Source organism: Solanum verrucosum, unplaced genomic scaffold (assembly GCF_900185275.1).
Source record: "Solanum verrucosum unplaced genomic scaffold, falcon-dt-bn FXZP01000022.1, whole genome shotgun sequence".
Lineage (NCBI taxonomy): Eukaryota > Viridiplantae > Streptophyta > Magnoliopsida > Solanales > Solanaceae > Solanum > Solanum verrucosum.
This window is the reverse complement of record NW_026020086.1, coordinates 785,582-800,310: the sequence shown is the minus strand read 5'-3', so window position 1 is coordinate 800,310 and position 14,729 is coordinate 785,582.

Here is a 14,729-nt window from a genome sequence, read left to right as displayed (position 1 = left end):
TAAGAGATTTGGACGGGAAATCCACATGGACATACACAATTGTCTGTTGTTGCTCGTTTGTTGAATCTTAAGGCAGAACATCATTTTTCGAAAAGATTGTATGATGAGTTATGTCAGTTTATATCAGAATTGATGCCAAGTGATAACAAAATGATCGATAGCTTCTATGGTACTAAAAAGCTAATGCGGGGATTAGGCTTGCCAGTCGAGAAGATTGATTGTTGCAAAAATGGATGTATGCTTTATTGGCGTGAGGACAGTGAACTAATCAATTGCAAATTTTGCTCTCATCCTCGATTTAAGAGATCAAAACATCAACGTTCCAAGAAGAAAACTAATATTTCTTATAAGAAGATATATTATTTTCCTTTAACTCCACGGCTACAAAGGTTGTATGCATCTAATGCAACAGCAAAACATATGAGATGACATTCAGAGCATGAAAGAGATGGTGTCATGCGTCATCCCTCAGACTCTCCTGCTTGGAAGCATTTTGATCAGATGTATCCACATTTTGCATCTGAAGTTAGAAATGTTAGATTGAGTTTGTCTACTGATGGGTCTCAACCATTTGGTCAATCAGGCCAACAATATTCCTCTTGGCCTATGATAGTTACACCATATAATTTACCACCTCGGATGTGCATAAAGGATGAATACATGTTTTTATCTGTACTTGTACCTGGTCCAAAAAATTGATGTCTTTTTGCAACCCCTCATTGAAGAGTTGAAAGAATAATGGGAGGTGGGAGTCCAAACATATGATGTCTCAAGTAAAAATAATTTTCAAATGCAAGTTGCATTGATGTGGACAATAAGTGATTTTCCGGCGTACTCAATGTTGTCGGGTTGGAGTACAGCAGGAAAATTAGCTTGTCCTTATTGCATGAAAGATTCTAATGCTTTTTCACTATCCAATGGTAGAAAAGTCTCATAGTTTGACAATCACAGAAAATTCTTACCACCAGATTATCCATGGCGAAAAACCAAAAAGTGGTTCAAGAAGGGTCAAATAGTACATAAAGTTGCATCAACTGAACAATCAGGTTTACAAATACTTAGGGAGATTGAGGATTTGAGACTCATGAAAGTGACAGAACTTTGTTCTGACAAGGTGAATGCAAAAATCTCAAAGAGTAGCTTATGTGATTGGAAGAAAAGAAGTATATTTTGGGACTTGCCTTACTGGAAAACAAATCTTATTAGGCATAACCTTGATGTGCTGCACATAGAAAAAAAATGTGTTTGATAACATTTTTAACACCATCATGAATGTCAAGGGAAAAACAAAGGACAATGCCAAATCTAGAGAAGATTTAAAAGTACTTTGCAATCGTCCAGAGTTGCATCAGGATGAAACTACTAAAAAGTACTCGAACGCTTGTTACATGTTAGATGATAATGCCAAAAAAGTGCTTTGTAAGTGGTTGCAAGAGTTGAGATTTCCTGATGGTTATGTGTCTAACATGGGAAGATGTGTTGACATGAACAAGCTTAAACTCTTTGGTATGAAGAGTCATGATTGTCATGTATTTATGCAACGGCTCATACCTATTGCATTTCGAGATTTGCTTCCACGAAATGTGTGGGAACCATTGACAGAGTTGAGTCGTTTTTTTAAAGATCTCACTTCTACCTCAATAACTGAGGAACACATGAGACAATTAGAAAGAAATATTCCTCTCATCTTGACTAAGCTTGAGCGCATTTTTCCTCCAAGCTTCTGGGATTCTATGGAACATCTTCCCATCAATTTAGCTTATGAAGCACGTTTAGCAGGCCTAGTTCAAGAACGATGGATGTATCCATGTGAAAGGTAACTTAAGTTAATTATATATTATAAGATATATAAATAAACTAGTGATACTATACTGACATATACTTACATTATGTTTGAAGGAAACTCCATGGGGTGAAGTATGATATCAAAAATAAGAATAGAGTTGAAGGTTGTATACACAACGCATGTTTGGTTAAAGAATCATCAACAATTTGTACGCACTACTTTAAGTCAGACATTTCGACTAGATATAGAAAAGTGCCACGAAATGCGGATGATGGTGGGGTTGGAAAGGACCATCCTGAAATGTTGTCTATTTTCAAGCATGTTGGTCGTGGTTTTGGTAAAAAGAAAATAAGAAGGTTAGATGATAGAGAATATCATGCAGCTCGGACATATATTTTGTTGAATTGTGATGAAGTGAAACCATATATAAAGTAAGTTAATTACCATGATCTAGATATGCATATTATTTACATTTGAAGTTATTGAAATAAATTAGCTTTTTTTTCTTCAGAATTTTTGAGGATACCTTGAGACAAATACAATCATGTATTCAAGATAGCGAGATTGATGCTAAACTTGAAACAGAGTTTGCGTCTTGGTTTAATCAATACGTAAGTACTAATAGATCTAAATTAATCTATACAGTAAATTCAATATAATCTTAATGTATGCCTAATTACTTATAGTGTCAATAGGCACGTGATCCTTCATCCGGCATTACCAATCAATTCATGAAAGATCTTGCAGAAGGGCCACTGCATAAGGTTCAACCCTTTAATGGATATGTTGTAAATGGTTACAAATTTCACACTGAAGAATACGATTCAAATAAATCTACAATGAATAGTGGTATATGCATTAAGGGCTCTAGTCACAGTGCAGATGAGATCGATTATTATGGTATATTGACAGAAATTCTGCAGCTAGAGTATCATGCATTACCATTTAAGCGAACCGTATTATTTAAATGTTCTTGGTTTGATCCAACACCAAAACATGGTACAAGAGTACATCCACAAATAATCTTGTTGATGTTAACAGAAGAAGAACTTTTAATAAATATGAGCCATTTATTATGGCTGTGCAAGCTTCTCAGGTGTATTTTGAAACCTATCCTTCAGTAAAGAGGACACAAAATGATTGGTTAGCTGTTTGTCAAATAAAGGCACGTTCAATTGTAGATGTTCCAAATATAGTAGAAAAACCTCATACACTGAATGATCTAGCTTTTCAAGAGGATAACAGTCAAATGCATGAAATTGATATTTGTGAAGATGAAACACCTCATTTATTAAATGATCCAGATGGTATTTTTATTGACATGGAGGAGGAGGAAGAGGAAGGAGAGAGGGAAGAGGAAGAGAGGGAGAAGTAAGAAAATGATGAGGATAATGACAATGATGATGATGAGGAGGATGATGCTGATGATGGGGAGAAGGAGGATGATGAGGATGAGGATGAGGATGATGATGATGATGATGATGAGGATGACAACGAGGAAGGAAAGAAGAATATGGACATCAAAACAAAAAGAGAAGAAAGTGTAGAGATTAATGTCACTTGAAGTTTTTAAATTTAGTTTTTCTATTAATCTAAAGTTGAATGTACTGTTTTATGCTACAAGTGATTTTCATTTTCTTAGTTTTGCTATTATATCTTGTGATTTGTGTTGGGCATCTTATATTATATATCTACAAAATGAACTAATACAATTTGAATGTTAGTTGATTTTTTTATCAAGAACTTTGTTGCTGCAATTGTGCAAGGTCTAGGTAATTAAAATTTAAGAATATGAGTGATACGCCATCATCAAATGCTGGTTCTCCTACTGGTCCTTGTACTCCAACCACTCCTAGTACTCCAGATGTCTCTATTGGGTCTACTAGTTGCTCATCAACATCTGCTCGGTTGGTCATCTCAGTTGTAGCAGAAAAGTAAGAAAAGATATTTTTGTATAGTTGATCTAATTTTTTCTAATATAAGTATTATGAAATGTGTTATTTTATTTTTAATTTTATTTCATATTCGTTCCTAATGGTCATCTATCTCGAAGACCATCACAGAAACTTTCAAGGAACAACAAGATGCTACTGGCTACTCAAGGAAGGATGACAGTCAATCAACTCGTAAATTTTATTGGCATGAATTTTTGGTAATTATTGCTTTATATTTAAAATTTATAAGTAATTTATTTAATATATGTCTCTATGTGTTTATTTCACTAAGTAAGTTTTTTCCAGAAATCATATCAGTGGAATCCTACTGAGAATTCTATAATGGAACGTACATGGAATAAGGTGGCATCCACTTTATACTCCAAGAAAATGTATATTTGGTGAAAAGGTACAGTCAAACCTAATTTTGTTTTGGAGGATATTTGGAGAAGTTGGAAGACGCATTGGGCCTCAGATGAATAGATGGATAAATCTCGTATCGCCACTCGAAATCGATGTAGTGAGACTGGTGGACTAGGCACTGGTCCTAGCAAGCATACCGGTGGTTCTAGATCAACAGTGGAGCATACTATAAAATTGGTACCAAATTTAACACTTTCTATAATATTTTTCTAATCTTATCTCTTATTTTAATATTAAACTCTATTTTTTAGGCAATAGAACTACGTCGTCCACCAAATTCGTGGGATATATTTAAGAAGTTGCATAAAAGAAAGGATGGCAACTTTGTTGATGTCAAGTCTAAATGCATTAAAGTAAGTTGTGTGTGTTGCTCTTCTTTAACCAAACATTGTAGGATTGATCCTTATTTTGTAAAGATTTTAAAAAAGAAAAAAGTAGATTTTATGCAGTTGTGTGTGTTGCTATTAAGAAGATTTGCTATAATTGTTTGTGTTGCAATTGGGCAAATTTTTGGGGCAGCTCTTTGTGCTGTTTTGTTGGGCAATTTTTTAATGCAATTTTGAAGCAGATTTTGTGCTATTGTGGATAGATTTTGTGCCTTTTTTTGTGGCAGATTTAGTGGCAGCTCTTTGTGCTATTTTTGGTGCAAATTTGAGCAGATTTTTATCATAGTTTTGATCATATGTTTTGCAGTTATTTGAGAAGTTTTTTAATGCAATTTTGAAGTAGATTTTGTGCCTTTTTTGATAGATTTTGTGCTGTTTTTGGGGTAGATTTTGTGCTGTTTTTTTGTGCAGATTTTTATCATACTTTTTTTATCAAATGTTGAGTAGTTATTTGGACAGTTATTAATGCAATTTGAAGCAAATTGTGTGTCTTTTTTTTTATATAGATTTTATGCCATACTAGGGGCAGATTTTGTTCTGTTTTAAGAGTTTGTGCTGTCTTTTGGGTGCATTTTTTTTTACAGAGTTGCTAGAAGCAACTTAATATGCACATATTTCTGGAAAGCTTAAGTTTTTGGTAGATTATTTGAAAATTTTCAGGATAAAATGGAGGTTGTCTTAGCCACTGCTATTTCTAGCTCCTCAGATGATTCACAAGAAGTTCAAGAACTTGATATAAATAGCTTATACTTTGATGTTGTGGGTGGAGAAAAAAAATGACGTGTGTATGGTTTAGGCTCTCAAGATTTGGCGTTGTATCAAGATCAAAATTCTGTCACTTCTTGCAATTTACCTTCGGTGTCTGATGATGTTGCTGAAGAGAGAATTAAACTACTTGAGGAAGAAGTGTTGCATATGAGAGAAAATCAAGAGAGAATTCTTCAAGAACGTTTAGAGACAGAGGTGCAACAACGAGTAGAGCACGAGGTCTCGCGCTTGAGGCAACAAAGTGATGATCGATTCAAGTCTATGGAGGAATGATGGTCTCGCATGATGAGCGAGATGGCGTTATCCTCACGCTCATCTAGTAATCCTTCTCCTTAATAGGAAATGACCAAATGTTTATGTGTTTAAATATTTGTACACTTTTGCTTATTGAAGTTGTGCTTTGACATGTTTTAACTTCATAATTTTGTATAATAAATCTAATATTATGTTTGTTATATCATGGTGGTTAATTATTTTTATGTCTCTGACTAATTTACCATATATATATATAAATAATAATTGTCCACTACAATATTTAGCAATTATTATTTATTAAATTAAAATCAAATTTGTGACGGATTTAATCTGTCACAATTAATTCTAAATTTGTTACTAATATCTACAAGAGCAATTTTGTGACAAAAGATTCCATCACAACTTACTTGTAACGAAATATTTTGTCACAAATATTGTGAATATATTTAGAAATTTGTTACAGAAACGATTCCGTCACTATTTTGTAACCAAATATTCCGTCCAAAATTCTGTCTCAAATTTGTGACGGAATTTAATTCAAATACAAAGGCGATGGTTGATGATAGTGTTGGCAGGTTTGTGGTGATGGTTACTGGTATATGTATAATATAACTAGTGACAACAGTCGTTGATAATAATGCTTAATGATGATAGTGATAATTGTTAGGAAAACATGGATAAACACAAAAATATATATGGTCAAAATAATAGAAATAAAATGGGAAAATAATGACACCAAAAATTTTACGTGGAAACCCTTCTAAATAAGGGAAAAACCACGGGCTAAGAGGAGCAACTGATATCACTATAGTAAGGAATTTTACACCGTGTAGCCACGAATACAATACTAAAAGTGACTACTACACACTCAAAAGGAATAACACTCTTTTGATTTCCACCTTACTAAAATATCACTCACACTCTATTTTTCTTCACATACTATTTTTCTTGTATAGTCTATGGAAACCTCACAGCTCTCTATATTTTTCTTTCTCTGTGAATTGGTGTATCAAATGAGGAGCTGAAGAGCTCCTTTTATAGATGCAATTGCATTGCACTATTCAAAAATCATGCCACCGAAAATTTGCATTGCTGCAAACTTTGTTGACAAAAGAAAAAAGATTTGCAGCTATTGTTGACAAACAAATTCAGCTGCGTTTTCTTTATAACAATTGCAGCCGCAATTGTTGACCCAAAAACTCATGGGATGGACCCCACAAATCTCCCCCTCCAGTCCCATGTACTAGAAGGAGGTATTTTCATCTTCTCAGAGAGAGCTCATGCCAACAAGTTATTTGCATAACTCGAACTTGTCCCTTGTTACCACTTTGGTCAGCATATCTGCATGATTCTCATTTGTAGAGATCTTTTCAACCTGCATAAATTCGTCTTCTATCTTTTATCGAATCCAGTGATATCTCACGTCTATGTGTTTCGTCCTTGCATGGTACATAGAGTTCTTGCTTAAGTCTATTGCACTTTGACTGTCACAATAGACGACATACTCCTTTTGATGCAAGCCAAGCTCTTGAAGAAATTGCTTGAGCCATATCATTTCCTTGCCAGCTTCGGTAGCCGCAATATACTCAACTTCAGTTATAGATAGTGCAACACACTTCTGCAACTTCGACTGCCATGATATAGCTCTCCCTGAAAAAGTAAACAAATATCCAGTAGTGGATTTTCTGTTATCAAGGTCACCTGCCATATCAGCAATTGTATAGCCCTTCAAGATTGGATCTGATACTCCAAAACACAAGCATTCATCTGAGCTTCCTTTAAGATACCTGAGTATCCACTTCACAGCTTCCCAATGTTCTTTTCCTGGATTGTCAAGAAATCTACTGACAACACCAACTGCGTGAGTAATATCAGGTCTAGTGCATACCATTGCATACATTAGACTTTCGACGACGGAGGAATATGGAACTTTGTCCATGTTATCTTTTTCCTAGGACATGTCTTCTTGCTCAACTTCATATGACCAGCAAGAGGTGTACTAACAGACTTAACATTCTTTATATTGAAGGGTTCTAGTACACGTTCAATGTACTTTTTCTGTGACTAAAAAATCTTTCTTTCATCTCTGAGACGAGTAATTCTCATGCCCAAAATTTGCTTGGCATGACCCAAGTCTTTCATAGCAAAAGACTTACGCAACTCTTTATTCAACTCGTCAATCTTGAAAGTATTCTTGCCCACAATCAACATATCATCCACATACAACAAGAGGATGATAAACTCATTGTCTGAAATTTTTTGTACAAATACACAATGGTCTGAAGAAGTCTTCTTATAGCCTTGCTCCCCCATAACATATTCGAATTTCTTGTACCACTGTCTAGGAGCTTGCTTTAGGCCATAAAGACTCTTTTTGAGTTTGCACATAAAATTTTCTTTACCTTCTACTTTGAAGCCCTCGGGTTGTTCCATATAAATTTCTTCTTCTAGGTCACCGTGAAGGAAAGTCGTCTTCACATCCATCTACTCAATCTCTAAATTAAGACTAACAGCCAAACCCAGAACTGTATGAATCGAGTACATTTTCACAACATGAGAATATATTTCGTCAAAGTCAATACCCTTTCTTTGACCAAATCCCTTAACAACCAATCTAGCTTTGTACCTTGGCTTCAAGTTGTGTTCTTCAACTTTAACTTTGAACACCCACTTATTCTTCAAAGCTCTCATGCCCTTGGGCAATTTTACCAACTCATAAGTGTGGTTCTCATGCAGAGACTTCATCTCATCTTGCATGGCTTCAATCCATTGATCCTTGTGCTCATCTTCTATGGCTTCCTCATAACATTCAAGTTCTCCCCCCATCAGTGATTAATACATACTCATTAGGTGAATAACGAGAGGAAAGAACCTGTTGTCTTGTGGACATCCTAAGTGGAATATTTGATTCGTCCACAACTTCATGAGCGTGAGGATCATCAATAACAATATCATTGTTATTATCAACACTAACATGTTGATTTGATACATGATTATGGGCGTTACCATGATCATCAAGCCCAATAACATCATGCATACTTGTGTGAGGAATTTCATCTAGATGAACTATGTCATCAAAACTTGAAGATTCTAGCTTCTCTGCTTTGTCAATATCTTCAATTGTTTGATTCTCCATGAAAATAATATCACGGCTTCTCATAAGTTTCTTCTCAATTGGATCATATAGCCTGTAACCAAATTCAACAAGGCCATATCCAACAAAGATGCACTGCCTTGTCTTGGCATCTAACTTTGACCTCTCATATTTCGGCACATGTACAAAAGCTTTGCAACCAAATACTCTCAAATGGTCATAGGAAACATCCTTTCCATACCAAACACTATTTGGTACATCACTTTGCAAAGCAACAGCAGGAGATAGATTAATAACATGTGCAACGGTCAATAAAGCCTCACCCCAAAATGAGTTCGGCAACTTTGCTTCAGAAAGCAAACATCTAACTCTTTCCATAAAGGTTCTGTTCATCATCTCAGCCAAACCATTAAGCTAAGGAGTCTTAGGAGGAGTCTTCTGGTGTCTAATACCTTGATGCTTGCAGTATTCAAAAAATGGTCCACAATATTCACCACCATTATCAGTATGAATATATTTCAGTTTCTTTCCAGTTTCTCTTTCAACTGAAGCCTGAACCTGCTTGAAAACACCTAACACTTGGTCTTTAGTCTTCAAGACATAGACCCAAAGTTTTCTCGAGCAGTCGTCAATAAAAGTGACAAAGTAGAGTGCACCACCCAATGTCTTTGTCTTCATTGGACCGCATAAATCAGAGTGCACCAATTCAAGCAACTCTGTCTTTCTTGAAGGGGGGTAGGGCTTAAAAGAAACTCTATTTTGTTTACCAGCCAAGCAGTGCTCACACTTTTTAAATATAGCACTTTGAAATTTGATAATAATTTCGTCTTGGCTAGAACATTAAGTCCTTTTTCGCTGATGTGGCTAAGCCTCTTGTGCCATAATGTTAAAGAGTTATCGCTCCCAACCGTATTCACCATATCAACATAAGTAGAGGTCGTAGTCCAGTATAGACCACGACGTTTGTTACCACGAGCCACAACCAAGGAACCCTTAATGAGTTTCCATTTTCCATCACCGTTGGTACTAACATATCCTTCATCATCCAAAATACCAACAGAAATCAGGTGTAGACGAACATCAGGAGCATGTTTCACATTGTTCAAAACTAGTTTCGTTCCAACACTAGTTTTCAGAAAAATTATACCAATACCAACCACCTTAGAAATAGTCTCATTACCCATACTCAAGGTTCCAAAATCATCAAGAGTATAGGAAAAGAAAAAATCCTTCATTGATGTCACGTGAGATGCGGCACCAATGTCCACAACCCAGCTTGACTCATCACAAGCAATATTTATCATATCCGAATCAAGGACGGTAACAAGATCTTCGGTGGTGACGGTGGTTAGGCAATTTTCATTGACATCTTCTTTAGTTTCCTCTTTGTTTTTGTTTTCCCTCTTCAACTTCTTGCAGAACTTCTTTGTGTGCCCTTTCATGCCACAATGATAGCACTAGATATCCTTAAGTCTACCTCTGGATTTGCTCCTTTTTTTTTTCTCTATTCTGAGAACCACGAGTTTTGTTTCTCCCCCTGGAGCTAGTTATCAGGACATCCGACGAAGAAGTACCTTGAGATTTTCTTCTCATCTCTTCGTTCAAGACACTACTCTTGGCAGAATCCATTGAGATCACACCATCTGGAACAGAATTTGACAATTAAGTTCTAAATGTTTCCTAAGAGTCTGGTAGGGAACCAAGTAGAAGCAAGCCTTGAATTTCTTCATCAAATTTAATGCCCATAGCACATAATTGGTTCATGATCCCCTGAAAATTATTCAGATGGTCTGTCATCGGAGAACCATCATGATACTTTAAACTCAACATCTGCTTTATTAAGAACATTTTGTTGTTGCCAATCTTCCGAGCATACAAACTTTCAAGATGCTCCCATTGGGTTCGAGCATGTGTCTCCCCAGAAATATGGTTCAACACATTATTGTCAACCCATTGCCTAATGAATCCACAAACCTGTCTATGCAACAGATTCCACTTTTCATCTGTTTTATTATCAAGCTTTACAGTGGTAAAGACTGGTTGATAAAAATTCTTGACATAAAGCAGATCTTCCATTTTCCCCTTCCAAATGGCATAATTAACACAATTCAAAGTGACAATTCTACTTGTGTTGGTTTCCATCGTTTTTCCCCCAAAAAATAGTTATTGCAAATCAAAGTAAATCTTTTCTAATGTGGAAGTTCAGATTGTGCTGCAACCACAGAGCATACTCAGATAAAACCTTGGCTCTGATACCAGTTTGTTAGGAAAACACAGATAAACACAAAAATATATATGGTCAAAATAATAGAAATAAAATGGGAAAATAATGACACCAAGAATTTTACATGGAAAGCCTTCTAAATAAGGGAAAAAACACGGGCTAAGAGGAGCAACTGATATCACTATAGTAAGAAATTTTACACCGTGTAGCCACGAATACAATACTAAAAGTGACTACTACACACTCAAAAGGAATAACACTCTTTTGATTTCCACCTTACTAAAATATCACTCACACTCTATTTTTCTTCACATACTATTTTTCTTGTATAGTCTATGGAAACCTCACAGCTCTCTATATTTTTCTTTCTCTGTGAATTGGTGTATCAAATGAGGAGCTAAAGAGCTCCTTTTATAAATGCAATTGCATTGCACTATTCAAAAATCATGCCACCGAAAATTTGCATTACTGCAAACTTTGTTGACAAAAGAAAAAAGGTTTGCAGCTATTGTTGACAAACAAATTCAGCTGCGTTTTCTTTATAACAATTGCAACCGCAATTGTTGACCCAAAAACTCATGGGATGGACCCCACAATAATAATGGTTTATAACTATGGTGAATGATAATAATGGTTAATGGGGATGACTAATAATTATAGTGAATGATAATGATAGTTAATAGTGGTTGGTGATATAGATTGTTGAACGATTGTCGATAATGATTGGTGCTAATGGTGATAGTAGTTGATAATGGTGAATATAAATAATGATAGTTAATGGTGGCGGATGATATATTTTTAATGACTATTTTTTGAATGGGTCAGAATTTTAGTGAATTTGATTTGGTGTGGTCCTCTAACATGAGATCATATAGCAAAGTTGGTTCTACAAAATCACCATTAAAAGATAACGACATAAATAAGTTTATTTTATAACGATAGTGACATAAATGAACCAAACTTTTAACAAATGATACAAATAAGTCATTTTTAATAGTTCAATGGTATATTTAAACAATTAATAAAATATTCACTAAGAGTAAAAACGAATACTATTAAGTAGAACTAGTATACGTACCCGCGCGTTGCGCGGCTATATATGAAATTATGATTAATTTAATTTCATGAAACATCAAATAGTTGAAATATTTTTACATATTTGTCCTTTATTATTTTTATGTTGTATTGATATATTCATATATTTTTCGTATTAACAATTTATTAGTTAAAAATATTTCACATGAAATGTAAAATATCATAAGATTAAATGACATGTTAGTATATTTTGCATATATTTTTTTTCAAATCCAAAAGATTCAAAATATTCTTTACATTCTTAAATTTGTGTCAAACGATAATAGAAAAATAATTTAAAATAAAGTCAATATAAAATAATGTCATAATAATAGAAACATGTACATGATATATACATTTTTTATTAATCATTGAAAATAATTAATTACAAATAGTGAATAAGTTACTTTTAAACTTTCGAAAAATAAAATAATAATTTATTTATTTTTATCAATGATTAGATGTCAAGGAACTTGTAAATTTTTCTAGTATTCTATTGTAGTAGTTACTGCGTAAATTTCTTTTATGACTATTATAAAATTTATCATAGTTTTTAGTACTTATTATTTTAATACAATGTGTAATTTTATTTATTATTTTCTTCAAATTGTTATTTTTGTTTAATCATAAAAAATAATAATTACAACAATTTCTGTTTTATTAACTTAAATATATTTTAATACAACGTGTAATATTTACTTACTATTTTCTTCCCCATTTTATTTTCTTTAATCATATATCAATAATACATACAACAATTTAATTTTATTAACATAAATACTTTTAGTATTAATTCTTCTAATGTTCTATTAATAATAATGATTTAAATTATTTATGATCACTATTAAAGCTTCTATATAATTGAGATAAAAATTGAGGTACGTACAAATAAAAATATTTTTGAACAAACAAAATAATTTCAAAATTTGAACTTTTAATTTGTTAGTCTCAATAATTTAAAAAAATTACAAATAATTTTATAATTTTAAAATAACTAACATATCATTTTAAAATAATTTTATAATTCCTAATTAACTATTTAAAAGTTTATATAAATTCTATATTTTTTTTTAAATGTTTGAATTCCACGTTATAAAAAAAATAATCTTAATTTTGAGTTCGCTTTGATCTAATATTTTGAAACATGTTACTATTTGTCTCGATCTCATATACAATAGTACATATTCTCTTATTAATTAAATGGAAATTTCTAATTAATTAAATGACCTATTATTTATTTCAGTATTGACAAAATAATTTTAAATTATCTGATACCTTGTAATATAAGCAGTCTTTTTTGTACATTTAATTTTTAGAATAGTTGTATATTCTATAGGTTTGAAGGTTCTAAATTTCAAAGACAAACCATTTATTTTAAGTATAATAACAATTTGAAATAAATTTAACTGAACAAATGAACAATTTTTTGTTCATACTTTAATATTTTATCACTCACAAGTATATTACTAAAAAGATATAAGAAAGTGGAATAATATGCATAAATCATGATAGTCTACATTTATCGATACATCATATTAATATTTCCATAGTATACAAAGATATTCAATTGCACATATTTAGCATTTTAAAAATGTGAATATATTACCAATAATCCAACAATAAAAAACATATAAAACTCATTTGATTTAAAGAATTTAAGTACATAATATCACAAAAACAAATCAAATTGAATGAAATAAACTAAAATGTCACAATAAGACATTATACTTATCAATATCAGTTTGATAAATATTAATCTTCTTTTTCTTGGACTTTCACTTTTTTATTTGCAAATATATTCAAATTTCTTTGGCTAGCCATCAAATAATCGACCTATTCACCCCATAAAAAAATGAAGATAAGAAGAATGAAACTAATTTAACAAACAACATTACACATTTGAAGAAGAATAGATTCATGGTTCAATCATTTGATTTAAAGAATTTATGTACAAAATATGACAAAAATAAATCAAATTGAATGAAATAAACGGAAAAAAAAAACACAATAAGACATTCTAGATCTAACAATATCATCATTTGCAGAGGATTTTCACTTTGATAAATATTGTTCTTATTTTCTTGAACCTCTACTATGTTATTCGCAAATATAATCAAATTTTATTCGGCCAGCCATTAAATAATTTACCTATTCACTAAATAAAAAGAATAGAAATAATTTAACAGACAACATTACACATTTGAAGAAGAATACATCCATAATTCAATAATAAACACATGTTAATATAAATGACGGAATAACAAATTAACAGAAAATAATAAAATTAAAAAGTATTCGATTAGCTGCTCTAAAATTAAATTAAAAAATAACATACAATTACAAATAAAATTAATCAAATTTTAATTCATACTCTAATATTTTATCACCCACAAATCTATTATTAAAATAAAAATATATAAGAAAGTGAGGTAGCATGCATAACTATGATAATAAATTATATTACACATTTATCAATATTATTATATTAATGATTCCATAACAACGATTTTTAATTGCATATATTTAACATTTTAATAAATGTGAAGATATGACCAATAATTCAATAATATGAAAGCATGTTAGTATAAATGATTGAATAGAAAAAACTAACAGAAAATGATAACATAAAAAGTATTAGAATAACTTCACTTAGATTAAATAAAAAGTAACACAATCGAAAAAAAATATTAATCACAATAAAAATCATCAAAGATTACAAATGTAAATAAAAGAAGAACATAAAAAACTCATTCGATCTAAAGAATTTAAGTACAATATATGACAA